Here is a 14,852-nt window from a genome sequence, read left to right on the forward strand (position 1 = left end):
TGAAAACATCATTGATCTTTGTAGGGAGAGAATCCAGGTGCTTCTGGACTGGACACTGGGGTGCAGGACTAGGAAGCATCTTGTTAGAAACACCGTGCAGGGAGGAGAAGAGTAATGAAGAACTGTCACTACAAGACCCTTTATTTTTATTTCTTCTCGTTAGATTTTGCAGACACGTGCCCCCACAAGGAAATATTGCAGGGAACATGATCACAGGCATAAGGCCCTCACAGTCAAGTGTACTCCTGGAATAAATACAACTTAGAGAGAGTGCCTATCCCCATTACAGACAGACTTGTAAAATGGAATCTCAGCTGGGGAAAATCAGGAGGGAAAGGCTGACAAGCTCTTACCACAGACCCCAAAATAGCCCCATATATACCCTTTAAGTGCCTGAGATACCAACCAAAGGAATGTGTGTGACCATGTAGGTGAAACATAATAGATAATATCTATTACTCTATGTTACTAGCACCTGGTTTCCCTACCTGAAAGATTCTAATGAGAGAAGGGATCCAAACCTGAATCCCAGAGCCACAACTGTGGCCCAGAGACAATTCAAAATGTAAACCCACAGATAGTCCCTAATTGTCCAGCAGATCCCAAACTTCATACTGATCTGACCCAAAACCTAATGCACCCATGTACCTCCACGCTGTATATTTCTGCCACATCTCTTGCTGTGCTTACATATCTGCAGACTAAAATGACCACAGCTCTTAACATCGCCAATGCCCCAAACTATTCAATCCCTCTATTTTTCTCATACAATGCCATTTTTAAGGGAGAGATGGTACCTTCTAGACAGCATTAGTTTATATCCCAGGGAAAAAAAGATTGTTTTTAAACTGCATCAGAAAGAAGCTGTTTATTAAATACATACCATGACATCAATAACATCCACTAGTATAACTGGAGACAGGGAACACCTGGGACAACAGCCACAGACACCAACTTTGTGGGGAAGGTTGCAAAAAGAGCCACCACCACAATGGCAGCTGCTCACACTGCTATAGTTGGCAGGCATCAACCCATACTACCCCAGGTATGGAAATACCCAGCTACACCTCTGATAATATGATACACACTGTGATGTGCAACCAAGCATTACAAGTTCTGCCACATCTAATGTGCCTTCAGTAGTAAATCTGAAGAAAGGAGGATTGCCCAACACCAGTCCCTCAAAGGGTGGAAAACAGGCAAGTCATTGTCAACAAGGTGATCACCAAGGTTCAGGACTTATTACTTTGCCTTTGTAGTACATGCAAACAATCACTCCACTTTGCTTACTAGCAACAAGGATGAGAATCTAGCAGTGTGCTGACCTGCCGCTTAGCAAGTGACTGAGTTGGGATATCTTGGCAGAGGCTAAGAGTATAACCCAATACGCAAATATAAACGTGCTGGGCAGGTGGGCTGTCAGAAGTGCTCAGCACCAGCCCAGTCTGTGCCCACTGAAGTCCGTGGTCATTTTGTCACTGACCTGAATGAGAGAGTTTAACCAACTATGAGTACCTCTGAAAGTCCCAAATATCATGTATATAATCCATCTTCAGCAAATATCCAGCAAATCTGGATTTACCACCCCTTCTAAAATGCTAATTTATTTCCTCAAGATTTGAAATTAGCTTCTACACTTTTGTTTTTCCTCTTCATACTGGTTTCTGAATTAAAGTGTTCCTCAATTGCTCTCTTACCCATGTAACAATATATTAATTACTTATCATGTGAAGAGTAATGTAGCACATCAAGTTTTTTAAATCAGTGGTGTCCTGGATGGGGATGCCTATTTTTGACATGGGGTCAAAGTTATGTTAAATGAGAGAGAACACTCATCCTGTTGATTTATTTTGTTAGTGTTCATTATGACCCAGCGGACTCTGAATTTTACCTTTATTTCATCTTTCAGAGTCTGCTCTAGGTTCTATACTTTCAAATGTCCCAGTGCCTAAAAAGGAATTGCTGTGAATTAACATAGTCCTAATTTAAATTTTAAATCAACATAAAAAAATAAATTAGGCTTTGGAAACTGTATTAAAGCTGTTACAGTGACTGACCCTTTTCCCAGCACTTTCAATAACATGAGTATCATCATTCTTGTATGGCTCTCAGAAAAAAAATCCCTCCACATTCCCAAATTCCCATGCCCCAAACACACAGTAAAAAGCAAAGAAGTTCAGTGTCACAATGTTTTCTGAAGGCGCCTGCACACAGTACCTGTCACGTCTCGCAGTTTCCCATCCAATAACTGCTTTGCAAGAAATTCTCAGTCAAGCAATAACATCATCATTTCACCCTGGCAGAGCTCCCTCGTTGTCCTTATCTCTGCATGCTGAACCTGGCTCACCTCTTCAGCATCTGTCTACATCAGATGCCAGCAAACCAGCAGGGACTGTCAGCTCCTCCATGAGTAGGACATGGCTCTGCAGAGACAATAAAGAGGTGATTTTAGCAATATAAACACACAACATCAAAAATACAGCTCTACAAGGAAATAATTAATATTAACGAGCAAAATAGAGCAAGGAACAGCTGTTTCTGTAGAGGAACAAAGCATCTATTAAATATTTTTTCACCCACCACGCAACATTGCAAGGGAACTTTTAAGATGCCAACTGTGCTTCACTGACAGAGAATACAGCACAGGCCCAGGCTAAACCAAAACTTTCTGTTTCTTCTTATTAAGCAAAACAGAACAAAACACAAATGATGCACATTCCTCCTGGACCCTAAAATCAAGCTTTTCATTGAAAGAGAAGTATCTCATCCAATATGCAAAGGACTCCTGCAAAGGACTGCTGTTCGTGAATTGGTAATATAGCCCTGGGGCAAAGCAGAAAACAGTACCTGTGAAACCCTCCTGCCTAGGTTTTGCCCAGGCCAGCAGCTTTAAATACCTTCCAAGATTCCTAGGTGCTATATCCAAGTGCCTGGCAGAAGCAGTCCTGCCTCATATTCCTCCCACTGGATGAGTTTTGCCCCCCAGTTAAAACAAAACACCACCACTTCCAAAGGAAAGAGTCCCAGATGACACAAAGTCCCACCACAACCAGTCCTTCTGACATGCATACACTTCCCTGCACACTGTGCCGGGCAGCTGAGTTTCTGTACCAGGCAGGTGAGACAGCATCTCTAGGCACTCAAACTGTCTGGAGAACTTAGCCAAAAAAGCACAACTCTAAGAAGTAATTACAGAAAGAGTTATGGATGGATTTTACATCAGTGACTAACTTTAATGAGGTGCCATGGCTGCACGTGTTCACATCGGGGCAGAGGGTTGGGAATGAGAAGTGTTTTGGGGAAACACTCTCAGGCCTATAGCACAAAGCAGGTTTGAAGTGGACAGAAACGGCGAGTGGTGACGTCCTCCTGCATTTGAAGGAAGAAAGGAGCGGGTCAGAGCAGAACTGTACTGAACTTGATCCTCCGCTACTGTCTCGTCACTGAGGAGCCTTACACCATTCACAGCTGCTTGTTAGCAACTTTCCTTATGTGAGGACCAAGAACAAAGGAATCAGCCCCTACAAGTGGCTCCTGGATCCCCACCATTGGGCTCAAGCCCTGAACGGACAGCACAACAACTCTGGCCCTCTGTACTACAGGTGTGCAATTGTACATGTAAGAACTGTAGCCTGTAGGTGAAAGTGGCCATGACTTGACACTAGTTCATGACTGAATGCTTCACAGTCTTTTCAGGAGGCAACAGTTTGGAGATCCCTGATCTACATGGTAATTGGGCGTGGCTGCTGTTTAATTTAATTTTAAAAAAGCAGCTTGATCTGGCTGCTGATAAACAGATAGCATCTATTCCCCAGGACTGAGAAAGAGCGATTCCCTTCCAAGGAAATCATATGTAATTTCTTAAGGGGACAGTTTCACTCATATCCTAATATTTTTGCTTTCCCCTTCCACCATTTTGCTGGCTATTTTTAGTTCACAATTTGCAGTTTGAATTACTAGGCCATTAATTTTCCAGCCCTTTGAGTTTGTCTTCATCAGCTGAAGGATTAATAATTACACCCCAAAAAACAACAACAAAAATAAGCAGGTGTTCAGCTTGATACACCTGTGTCCAATTAAAAACTGTCAGGCATTATGAATTTGCTAGGGGGAACAGGCAACAAAAATATGGGGAGAAAATGGAATGGCAAGCTGTGTTCATTTTTCTTGTCTTCAGGTTCAGCATTGTAAGCAAACAATCCTAGGGTTTTCTGTCTCTCCTGCAGAAATCAGAAAGACTAGCTACCTTGTTTACTAGTGGGCCCAAAAAACAATGCATATTTAAATACACATATCTGCCAGGAATATTCAAGTACTGTTTAATACTAAAAAGTCATGCAGCTGCTCCTTGCTTTTTATCACTAATTAAGAAAAAATATGCCACCTCTAATTTTGGATGATAAGGAAAGCACTGCCCTGTGGCTGTTCAAGTTTTCCTCTTTCTGTAAGGGAAGTGCCCTTGAACCAGTTCAGAAAGTAGCTAATGCATCAACTTGTGAAAATCTTCATATGTAAATACCTAGAGAACATGTCTGCCACATCCTTGCTGTTTATTATAAAGTGATACTCCAATGAGATATCTATTTGTTCACCTTTCCATGGTCAAGCAGCATTATGCATTTTTTATTGTATATTCTGCTCTGCACAACTCTCTGTTAATATTTAAGGGAAGAGCTTGCTATAAATATTTTAAGTACAGTTTTAAAGACTCCAAAGTGTTTAGCTTTTCTGTGCATCTCTATAACATATTAGGGAGGTATTGGAAGATCACAGCCAGCATTATTACAGGCCATTCCTGGGAGAGCAGCTTTTATACCTACTTACATTGAATGATTTCCAGATCAGAGGCATAAAACATTGTGAACAGGACTAAGCTTTGGAGAAGGATGCATGAGTTAAATTTCACAGCTTCCCCACATAGCCCAAAACAAAGTCCTGGATTAAATACTGAGGAAGCTTGTATCAAGAATTGAACTGGGCAGTCCCTGCTTTGCCTCCCATGAGTAAAAAAATATTTTTAAATATATATAGTCAAAGAAACAAAAGCTGGTCTTCTAAGCAAACCAATCACACCTACAAAGCACTGTTCTTCACACTGGAATTGAAGGTCTCCATGCTGTAGTCTCTGTGCACAAGGCTTCTCTTGCATTGAAGGGTTGTTCCAAGCAGCTTTCTTACCTTAAATAGACAAATAATTTGCACATCAAAGATCATTTCTTCCACAATGAAATGCATCCATGGGAGGAAGGAAGAAAAGAGTGACAAGTGATTGACAACACAGCTGGTTCTACCCATCTTGGAATTCAGTATATATGCTGAGAGAGCAAATGGGTAGGACAGACTGCATGGCAGCGCAATGAGCCCAGCATGGAGGTGAGACAAAGGGGCCCAAATCTGGATGCCTGTACAGGAGCAGAGGCTGCTCCAATGCACTGTAATTACAGCACATCAGAGCAGACTCAATTAATCGAGTCTGCTGGAGTGCAGTAATTACTGCACTCCAGCAGCCTTCCCCTTCCCGTGTATCAGCATCCCCGCACTTTCAAATGGCAGCAGTGGTGCTTTAACTAAAGCTCGTTAAACAAGCTTTAGTTCAAGCACCCCCACCGCCTTTTTGAAGTGCAGGGACACTCTAATTAAAGCGCCACCCCCCTCCACCCCCCCATCCCCAAAGCACATGTAAAAGTGCCTTAATAAAATACCAAGTTTAAAGTTCCTACTCTCATGAAAATTATCTTAGATCACACCTGGTTACGTCCTCTCTCTTGTGCTAGAGTGAGCACCTTCAAAATTAGCGCCAAGGAGTGGGTATATTATAAGCCATGGGGCACAGCTAGCATGCAGATGCCAAAGCCTGGCACTGAAGCTGAGGGGCAGCATGTAAGAGAGAGATATAGATACATAGAAGACTTTTCATAACAACTTTTTCATTGGCCTTATGCTTCACCGTGACCCACCAGATACTCCCTGATAAGACAGACACTGTAGATACTGCATTGAACCTCCTGGGGCATTTACACCTCTACAAAGTAGCTTTAAAATTATACTGTTAGAAGCTGGTAGCATTAAGCCCCATGTTGAACAAGGGTAGGGGATTACACAAGTTTTAACAAAGAAGAAACTTGGGCCCACTGCTCCAAAGCTTTCTTTTGGCATTCCTGTTGCTTAGGGAATTTTCAAGCCTTCCCTTCCTTCTCCCCTGCCCTTTCGACCATTTTTGCCCTGCAAAGGAAACCAGAAAGGTTGATTTCAGGCCAGGAGTTAAAGAGAGGTTTATTTAATCTCTGGGGATGGATGAAATAGTTCCAGTGACACCAGTGGGGAAAGGTCACCGGGATATGTTGGTGTGATTGCTTTGATTATAGAATCAGTTTTTGTTTCCTTGGTTAAACAAACAAATCGCCCACCCCACTCCCTGCAGCATGCGTCACTCCCGTGAATCCAAGTACTAACCCACACTGACCCTGCTTAGCTTGTGGTATCAAGCAGGATCACAGCCCAAGGTGGTATAGCTGCAAGCTCTCAGAGGATTTTATGTTGGAAGACTTTTCTGCCCCTTGCGACTTTGCTTACATCCGATTTCTGCTTGCAGTTGACATGGGCTCAAGCTCACAAAAGCAGGTAATTCCAATACTGCTTCCAGCAGAGAACTTGAGGAAGTGCCGTAGAGCTTTCCATCAGGGAACTGCAATTACACAGAAAACCCAAAGTGTGCATATTTCTAAGGGCCAAGTCTTACAGGGTGTAATTTTGCTGCAACATCTCATGCGTTTACATTTATTCACTGGCTGCCAATAAAAGCTTAATAGCATGCAATCTATATCCTGTGCTCCTGTGGAACTGGACACTTAACCAAAAAAAATGCACTATTAAAAACCCTTTGATCCATTCACTGTACAGTCTCATTTCTATGATCTCTTATGTCTAGAGAACGCAGATTAGAAAGGACGATAATTATGGAAAATTATTGCTGCCAGAGCTGAAAATGACTGACTGTGTGACTTAAGGTCAAACATCTACAGCTGACCGAGGGAGACAGTACATCCAGCAGTCACCTGATTCTCCGTTTTGTTCATTCTGGAGAATGCTTCTAGTGACTGCAGAGCGCTGGCCTCTGATGGTCCAACCAGACAAATACCAATGCCTTCCCCTGGAGGTGGAGGAGGGAAGAACAGAACGGGGTTGACTGAGTAGGAGGGCAAAAAAGGTGGAAGGCAGAATTATAGGCAAGATCCAAAGTTTGACAAAGGAGCCATAAAGATTTCTGCTTGACACTTCTGGAGGCTACAACCCTCTTTCATACAGGCAGCAGATGTAATGAGGCACAAGTCTGGGAAGATTGCATCCTTTGTCCACTGCTTCAGCTTTGACACAGCTGGACCTCTCTGGGGGCAATCCTCTGCCTTGGCTCCAGGTGCCAATTAATGCTAACAGCAACAGCAATTTATCATGTGCCTCCTTTCAGTGGGAACCAGACCAAAGCCATAGAAGTGACTCTGAACCACTACCACTGCAAGAGATTTCACTAAAAACTTGAGTCACTACCTACTTCACTGCGCACCATCCAAAGTGGAGAACAGACACCAGCCTCCCCACTTCTGGAAGGGATACTGGTGCTTGATGACAACTGAAGCAGACTTAAGGCACGTCTGTGAACTCCTAAACTAAGAGTCCAGTTCAACTCAGATATGGCATTGGTTATATCAGAATTGAATAGGTATTCAGGGTCTGGATGTGTTAGGTTAGTCCCAGCTAGCTGACTCTGCATTTTCTCTTTCCTCTTTTTCTTTTAATTCTCATGTCCAGCTGAGTTCTGCAATGGATGCAAATTAAGGGTATGTATCTGATTTAAATACCTCTTATTTTAAATGCCTGATTCAAGTGCTTTCTCTTTGACCTGCCAGATAGTGTAAACAAACAGCACAGGGTCATGTAGCAATATGCTTGTATGATTTAATATACAGTTACCATTTAACCATCAATCTGCCATCCGTAGCGCTCAGTACAAATAACTGAATAGCTGAAAAAAGGTGCAAAAGACACCCATCTGTTCAGTTACATACTGCCCTCAAAACAATTCGCTGCTTGGGTATATAGAAAGATGCTCATATCTCCACAACTAAAAGCTATTGCAGTCTTCTTCTCTACATCCCATTTTGATAGCCAAACCCTACCAACTTCTTCAAAATAAATAACATCTGCCTAAATTTCACAAGTAAGGTCAGAGCCACACACAGTTTTGTTATGTTTGAGGCAAATGAGATAAGTTAATCATAACAGGAAAGGGGGAGAAAAAAAAAGGGGGGGGGAGGGTTCCTCTCTTGGGCACCCGTCTAAAAAGTCTTCTGGTTTATCACATCAGAAAACAGGTTGGCTTAGGAACTTCAGCCTGGTTTTATTGCAATTACCTTAAATGAAGGTTGGTGCCAGGGAGTTGAGTAGCAAATTACCATATGCTTTGTTCCTTGAGGCTTATGTAAAAATTAGCCAGTAACCATGACATTTGGGTAAGGGCTTCATATTTTGAACAAAATCCCATAGGGAGTATTTACGCATGCTCTGGCAGTGGGGAAGGTGCTTTAATTAGAGCAGCTCCAAGAGCTGCTTTTGTGTGAAAAGTTTCTGCTTTCCAAAAGAAATAGCAAGTTTTGTTAAGCAGCCCTCCAGCCAAAATAATTGCCCGCTTCTGCTATAGCTTCTACTACTGCTCCCACTGTTGGAGAAGTGTTTGCAATGAAGTACAGCCCCCAGTTTTCCTGCCATACTTCAGGCTTAGTAGTGAAATGGTGGTTCAGTGAATTCCTGTGTATATTTTCAATTCTAAACACGTGAGTGAGGAATATAGGGAGATGAAGGCTCTCATAAAACTAGCCATAAGTTAAATGCTAAATATGTAAATGTCTTTTATTAACCACAAATAACCAACACATAGTGCATTAATCGTTAAGCCATAAAATGCAGGATGAGAAGGACTAGTGGGATGGTTATGGTACACTCAAAATAAACCTCCCCATGGAGATTCAGATTGACTAGCAGCAATAATGCCTTGCACTTAACATTACACTTCACATGTTCAAAGTACTATACAAACATTAACTAATTAATCCTCACAACACCTCTGCAAAGGAGATAAGTGCTATTACTACAGTGATAGCCTGGCAAGCATCGTAGGTGAGCTACCATTGGTGGGGTATTATCATAATCGGTATGCACAGAATCTACACTGAACCAAACTGCTACTTTATTCTCACCAGAATATCATCAGGAGGGCATTTAGTTGCTCTGGATCAGTTCCCAGCCCCACGCATATATTATCACATGGGGATTTGCCTGTGGGTGACTGAGATGGGGGGAGTAGGGAGCGACTTTCCATTGCTAGTGCTGTTTGACAGATCTAGCCAGTCCTTCAAATTTGTTCCCTATTGCCCCCACCAAAAACTCTAAAGAATAGAAATATTTTTGCCAATGGGATCCTTAGCGATGGTTCTGCATTTCTCTTGATGCCTGGGGCACTTCTTTTTCCTGGATTAAAATTGGTGGCATGCTTCACTGTTACACCTGAAGGGGGTGGTGGTGTATGTGTGTGTATCTGTAAGACTTAAGCAGAGGTACCCAACCTTTTGGCATGGTGGGCTGAATGAGCAAGACTGGGTCTGCATGCCAAATCCGATCTGTGGGCCTGATTCCAAAGCATGGGGCTGGAAATTTGGTGGCGGGGGAGCAGTGGCAGTGTTAATTGCCACTGCTCCTCCACTGCCAAATTTCTGAACCAGCGGGAAACTCCAGTAGGCTGGATGACAGGGCTCTGTAGGTTGGCTCTGATATGGATAAAGTATTATTTTTCATGGAACACTTCTACCACTCTTGCCACACCCTTGATGAATCACTGATATAAAATTAACATTCGTTGTATGTGTTGTGTGGTCCTCTGACCAGTTATACTACATTGGATCAGTTATATTAAAATTGCATTCCCACCATTAATGCAGACTTTGAACCTTTGGGGCATATCACCTTTTTGAAGAACATGCAACCGAGTGGATTTGAGGCAGTATTTTTTCCTATTGTTTATTGTTCCTATTGTACATGCCACTTTTACAACACATTATCATTGGATTCTTAGTGGCTTTAATCTTGCCAGTGGCCTCATAGTCATTCAGTTTCTCCTAGGAGAGTCTCTTGTCTCCCAGGAGAAACCACAAGTGTACAGATGTGCAGACTTCATATCCCAGAGTAAAAATGGCCATTTTAGGAGAAAAATAACCTGGGAACAACCAGGTTTAAATCAGTCCCAGGAGAGTTTCTGGACTTTGCTGATGGGCATGCATTCAGCAAATAGACTTCTGCCTTTTATTTTCCAAAATATAGACACGGAGGCTGAGTTTTTTCAAATTCACTTGGGGTTTGGATGCTCACTTTCCATTGCTTTGGACAGTATGTGGCCATCCTGATCTCCTCAGTAGTTTTGAACTCACTCTAAAGCAGGAAGAAATGCCAGGAAAACTTTTTGTCCAACCTCTTTGTTTTATGGTGTTACTTGGAAGGATGCTACCATGAATGGGGAAGAGTCTAGAAGGAAAAATATGTGGCCAGAAGCAGAAAAAAAGAAAAAAACCCAGCCTGAATTAAGAAGGGGAAAAGGAACTAAAATACTTATTTCTACTTGGTTGAAAAACAACAGACGCGAGGCAAGCTTGACTTTTTCCATGCGTAAGCTTTCCGGTGACTGCCATCACTACACACAGCAACAAATAGTCCCTAAAGCAGAACATCAGCTGGAGTGTTCAGTGAGCACAGGGTAAGAAGTGCGGAGTGGTGTTTGTTTAAGAGGAAGCTGGCATTTGTCAAAAGCAGTGGCAAATATGCCATTGTTTTTTATTTTCTACACATCTTGTGAGGTATCAGACATGTTCTAATGAGATTCTGAAATACCAGGCTTATAAATATTAATAGGGAAAGAGCTTTTCCTTTACTCCGCAGAGAGAGATTCCAGTTTGCAATTATAGTTTCATTCATGTGAACTGTCACAATTTGTTCTTCTTTCTCCTTCATAGGAGAAACAAAATCCTGAGTTACAGTGCCATTCTTAACCAGCCCTGGTTTGCCAGCTGCATATTGCAGCTGATAAAGTATTTAAAATATTTGGAGGTTGGCAAACAGTGAGAGAGTTACGAATGCTCATGTGCACACAGAAGCAAGATTTGTTGGGCGATACCAGTTTTTGCGCCGACTATATAGTTGGGAGAGGTGTTGGACAAGGTTTGGGGCACACGATGTCCTTTCTCCAGGTCCTCAGTAAGGGTATTTTGCCTGCCATCTCTGCACAATATCAAGTTGCAAAATAACTAATAAAAAGTATCACCAATTAAATCTTGCTCCTTGTATTTTCCCTGAACCCTCAGGTCTAAAACACAACTGCATGTCCATACATACTGTCTGAGGAACTCGTAGCTGGTTTCTTTCAACAACAGACACTGTTAGGGCCACTCAATAGATTTCTTCTAGAATGGTTTCCTCATTTAGGAACTAGAGTTTGGCTTATTATTGCTTTTTTATTTTTTGTGTGAAAAGTTTCTGCTTTTGTGAGCTCACCTTTTTGGTGAGCTGTTGAGGGCCACATAGGTAGCCTTGCCCTTTGACAGTTGCCCCGCCACCTGGTCATCATACTGGGACCAAAAATCCCACCCCCTAACCCCTGACCTTTGTCACTGGAAATCCCTCCCCTCGCCCCCCAATGATCTCTCAAGGTCCTTTCTAGCCCCTAATGTCTATGAAATCTATGAAATACTCCTTTTGGGAGGGGAGGGTTACCATCTTGGAACCAGAAAAAAAACCAAATCATACACTGAAAGTCAAATACCTACTAGAGCATATTTTAATTTTATAACAAAAAATATTTGTCATGATTTGTGTTTGTGTACTATATATAAAGGGGATTGAATAATTACTCCAAAATAAATACGTACTCTTGTATATTCTGTGCAGAGGTTTGTGGGAGTGTGTTTGGGGGTGAAAGCGTGTGTGTAAGCCGAGGTGTGGGGGGGTGTGCATGTATGCTGAGGTGTCGGGGGTGTACGGTGGGGCGACCCTCCACACACTCCCCCCACATAGCGCGCAGCCCCTGTGGTGGCAGCAGCAGCAGGCGGGGTGCTCAGGGCGCTCATGCCCTGCACAGGCACTGGCACCTAGTGGCATGTAGCTTCATCCAGCGCTGCACATGGGGACAAGGAGCACAGCCTGCCTGGCCCACCTCTATTGTGGGGGCTCCATGTGGCACACCTGCAGTTCCCACACTCCCATGGCACACGGGGAAGCCCTACACTGGAGCTGGCTGCCTTCCCCGCCCCCTGCGGCGCAGGTCCCAGGACTCCAGCGGGAGTGGAGGGAGCCCTGCCTCCTGCTTCCCTGGGGAATCCCAGGCCCGGTGGAGCAGGAGGCAGGGAAGGCAGCCGGATTCAGCACGGGGCTTCCCCCTCATGCCATGTGAATGCAAGAGCTACAGGCACGCTGCACAGAGCCCCCGCAATAAGGGCAAGCCAGGCAGGCTGCGCTCCTTGTCCCCACACGCAGCTCTGGCCAAAGCTACGTACCTCCAGGTGCCAGCCCCTGCGCTGGGCACAAGCGTCCTGAACGCCCTCACTTCCTGCTGCTGGCACTGCGGGGGCTGTGCGCTATATGGAGGAGTGTTTGGGGGGGTCCCTACACCCCCCACCCTCCCTCACACCCACATGCTGCCCAGCCAAGCTCCACGTGCCTGCCACCCCCTGGGTGCAGGCTCCATGCTGCTGCCAGCCCCCGCCCCATGCTCCGTGCTTCCACCCAGCTGTAACTTCCCCTTCTCTCACCGCTTTCCTACCTGCTGCCCAGAGCGAGCGGGGCTCTGGGAAGCCAAGCAGGTTCCCTCAGGGTGGCTGCAGCAGTGGCAGCAGCAGCAGCCGCCCTGCCTGGAAGCTGCTGCTGAGAGGGCCAAGCCCTTCAGCCCACAAGGGTGGGAGCGAGGCACAATAGGGTATGTTGGGGTGTATGTATACATGGGCACCTCGCTCCCACCCTGCCAGGCGCAAGGGCTCAAAGAGGTACAAATCATTGGTGGGTGCCCACAGGCCGAATGAAAGTGCCTGGCAGGCTGGATCCAGCCTGTGGGTGGGATTTTGCCCACCCCTGCATTAACCCAAAGTCTTCCTGCCCAAAGGTCTTCTTGTGTGAAACCACCAGGGAAATCCATAAGCACATGAATTGCACACAGGTCATGCCAACAGCTGCCGAGGGCAGTGCAGTGAATGACAAGAGAGTACATCCCGCATAACTTCCAGCATGAGGACCAGCTAAGATTTCAGCTGAGCACATCCTCAGATAACCAAATAAACAGGCCCAAATTTGCCAAGACACAACACTGCAGAGCCAGATGTGACCAAGGAACCACACATAATCTGTCCCTTGCTGCTTAGCATCTGGGTCCCCAGTTGGGGATTTTAAAACGTAGCCAGCGCTTCACTGCTGTGCGCAAGCTGTGGAAGGACCTTGCCAGCATGCTGGAAAATAACAGGAAAGCTGTCAACCTTTGGATGCAGAGAGGGATAACAAATCATACTTATACTCAACAATATAAGCTGTTAGGATGCAACTGTTACATCTGTGTGCTGCTATAAACTGTTGAAGCTTTAACCCTGTTTAAAGATGCAAATTTAACAATTACATTGTAACAACTGATGTTTGGCAACTCCAGCTCCCACTTTTAAAGTGGCTGAAAACTACACCTGTACACAGCTTTGGGTGAACCTGGAATGTACTGGGTATGCCAGTTTGCTTAGATAAAAATTGAAATGACAGTATTTCTTTTATTAAAAAAGAATAAATAAATAAAAGCCATATATTTAAAGATCAACGTGTTTTGAGAATAATGCTTCCAAAATAAGCGTTAGGCCCTGACTCTTCAACCACGTACCATATATATCTAATTATAAGCACATGAGTAAGGCTGTTACTTCAGTGGTGGAATCACATCAGCAGGGTAAAAAAGAACTAGAAAAAGAAGTGTGTTAAGAAATCGGACAGACACTTGGGGCACATACAGACATTTGCCATACCCAATCTATGAACACATGGCTTACTTACCATGGCCCCACCAACTCTCCTCCCTACCCCCGCCCTGGACCCACCAATCCTCCCCATGGACCCACTAGCCTCCCCACCCATCTCTTCCCCCATCTGACTTAGACTGGGTTTCTTGTGCAGCTCCTATCACCTGTGAACATGTACAAAGCCACTCCTGCTATATGATTACATGGCTTTAAAGTTTCATAGTTAGTAGGATCAGAAGGGACCTGAGCAGATCATCAAATCCGACCCCCGGCCACGGCAGGAAAGAGTACTGGGGTCAAATGACCACGGCTAGGTGTTCATCCAGCCTTGTCTTAAAGACCCCCACGGTAGGAGCCAACACCACTTCTCTTGGAAGTTGGTTCCAGATCCTAGCCACCCTGACCGGGAAGTAGCCCCTCCTGATATCTAGCCTAAATCTACCCTCTGCCAGCTTGTGACCATTATTCCCCCAAGCACTACCAGGAGTGACTAGGAACCAACTTCCAAGAGAAGTGGTGCTGGCTCCTACTCTGGGGGGTCTTTAAGGGGAGACTGGATGAACACCTTGCTGGGGTCGTTTGACCCCAGTACTCTTTCCTGCCACGGCAGGGGGTTGGACTCGATGATCTGCTCAGGTCCCTTCCAACCCTACAAACTATGAAACTATGAATCTGACATAATGGAGAAGGGGACTGGTGGCTGCTTTCTTTTTGGGACCACGTGGCCAAATGGATGAGGTGCCTGACTTGGAATCAGAAGACTGAGACTTC

Source organism: Gavialis gangeticus, unplaced genomic scaffold (assembly GCF_001723915.1).
Source record: "Gavialis gangeticus isolate Ggan-Ray unplaced genomic scaffold, GavGan_comp1, whole genome shotgun sequence".
NCBI classification, from domain to species: Eukaryota; Metazoa; Chordata; order Crocodylia; family Gavialidae; genus Gavialis; species Gavialis gangeticus.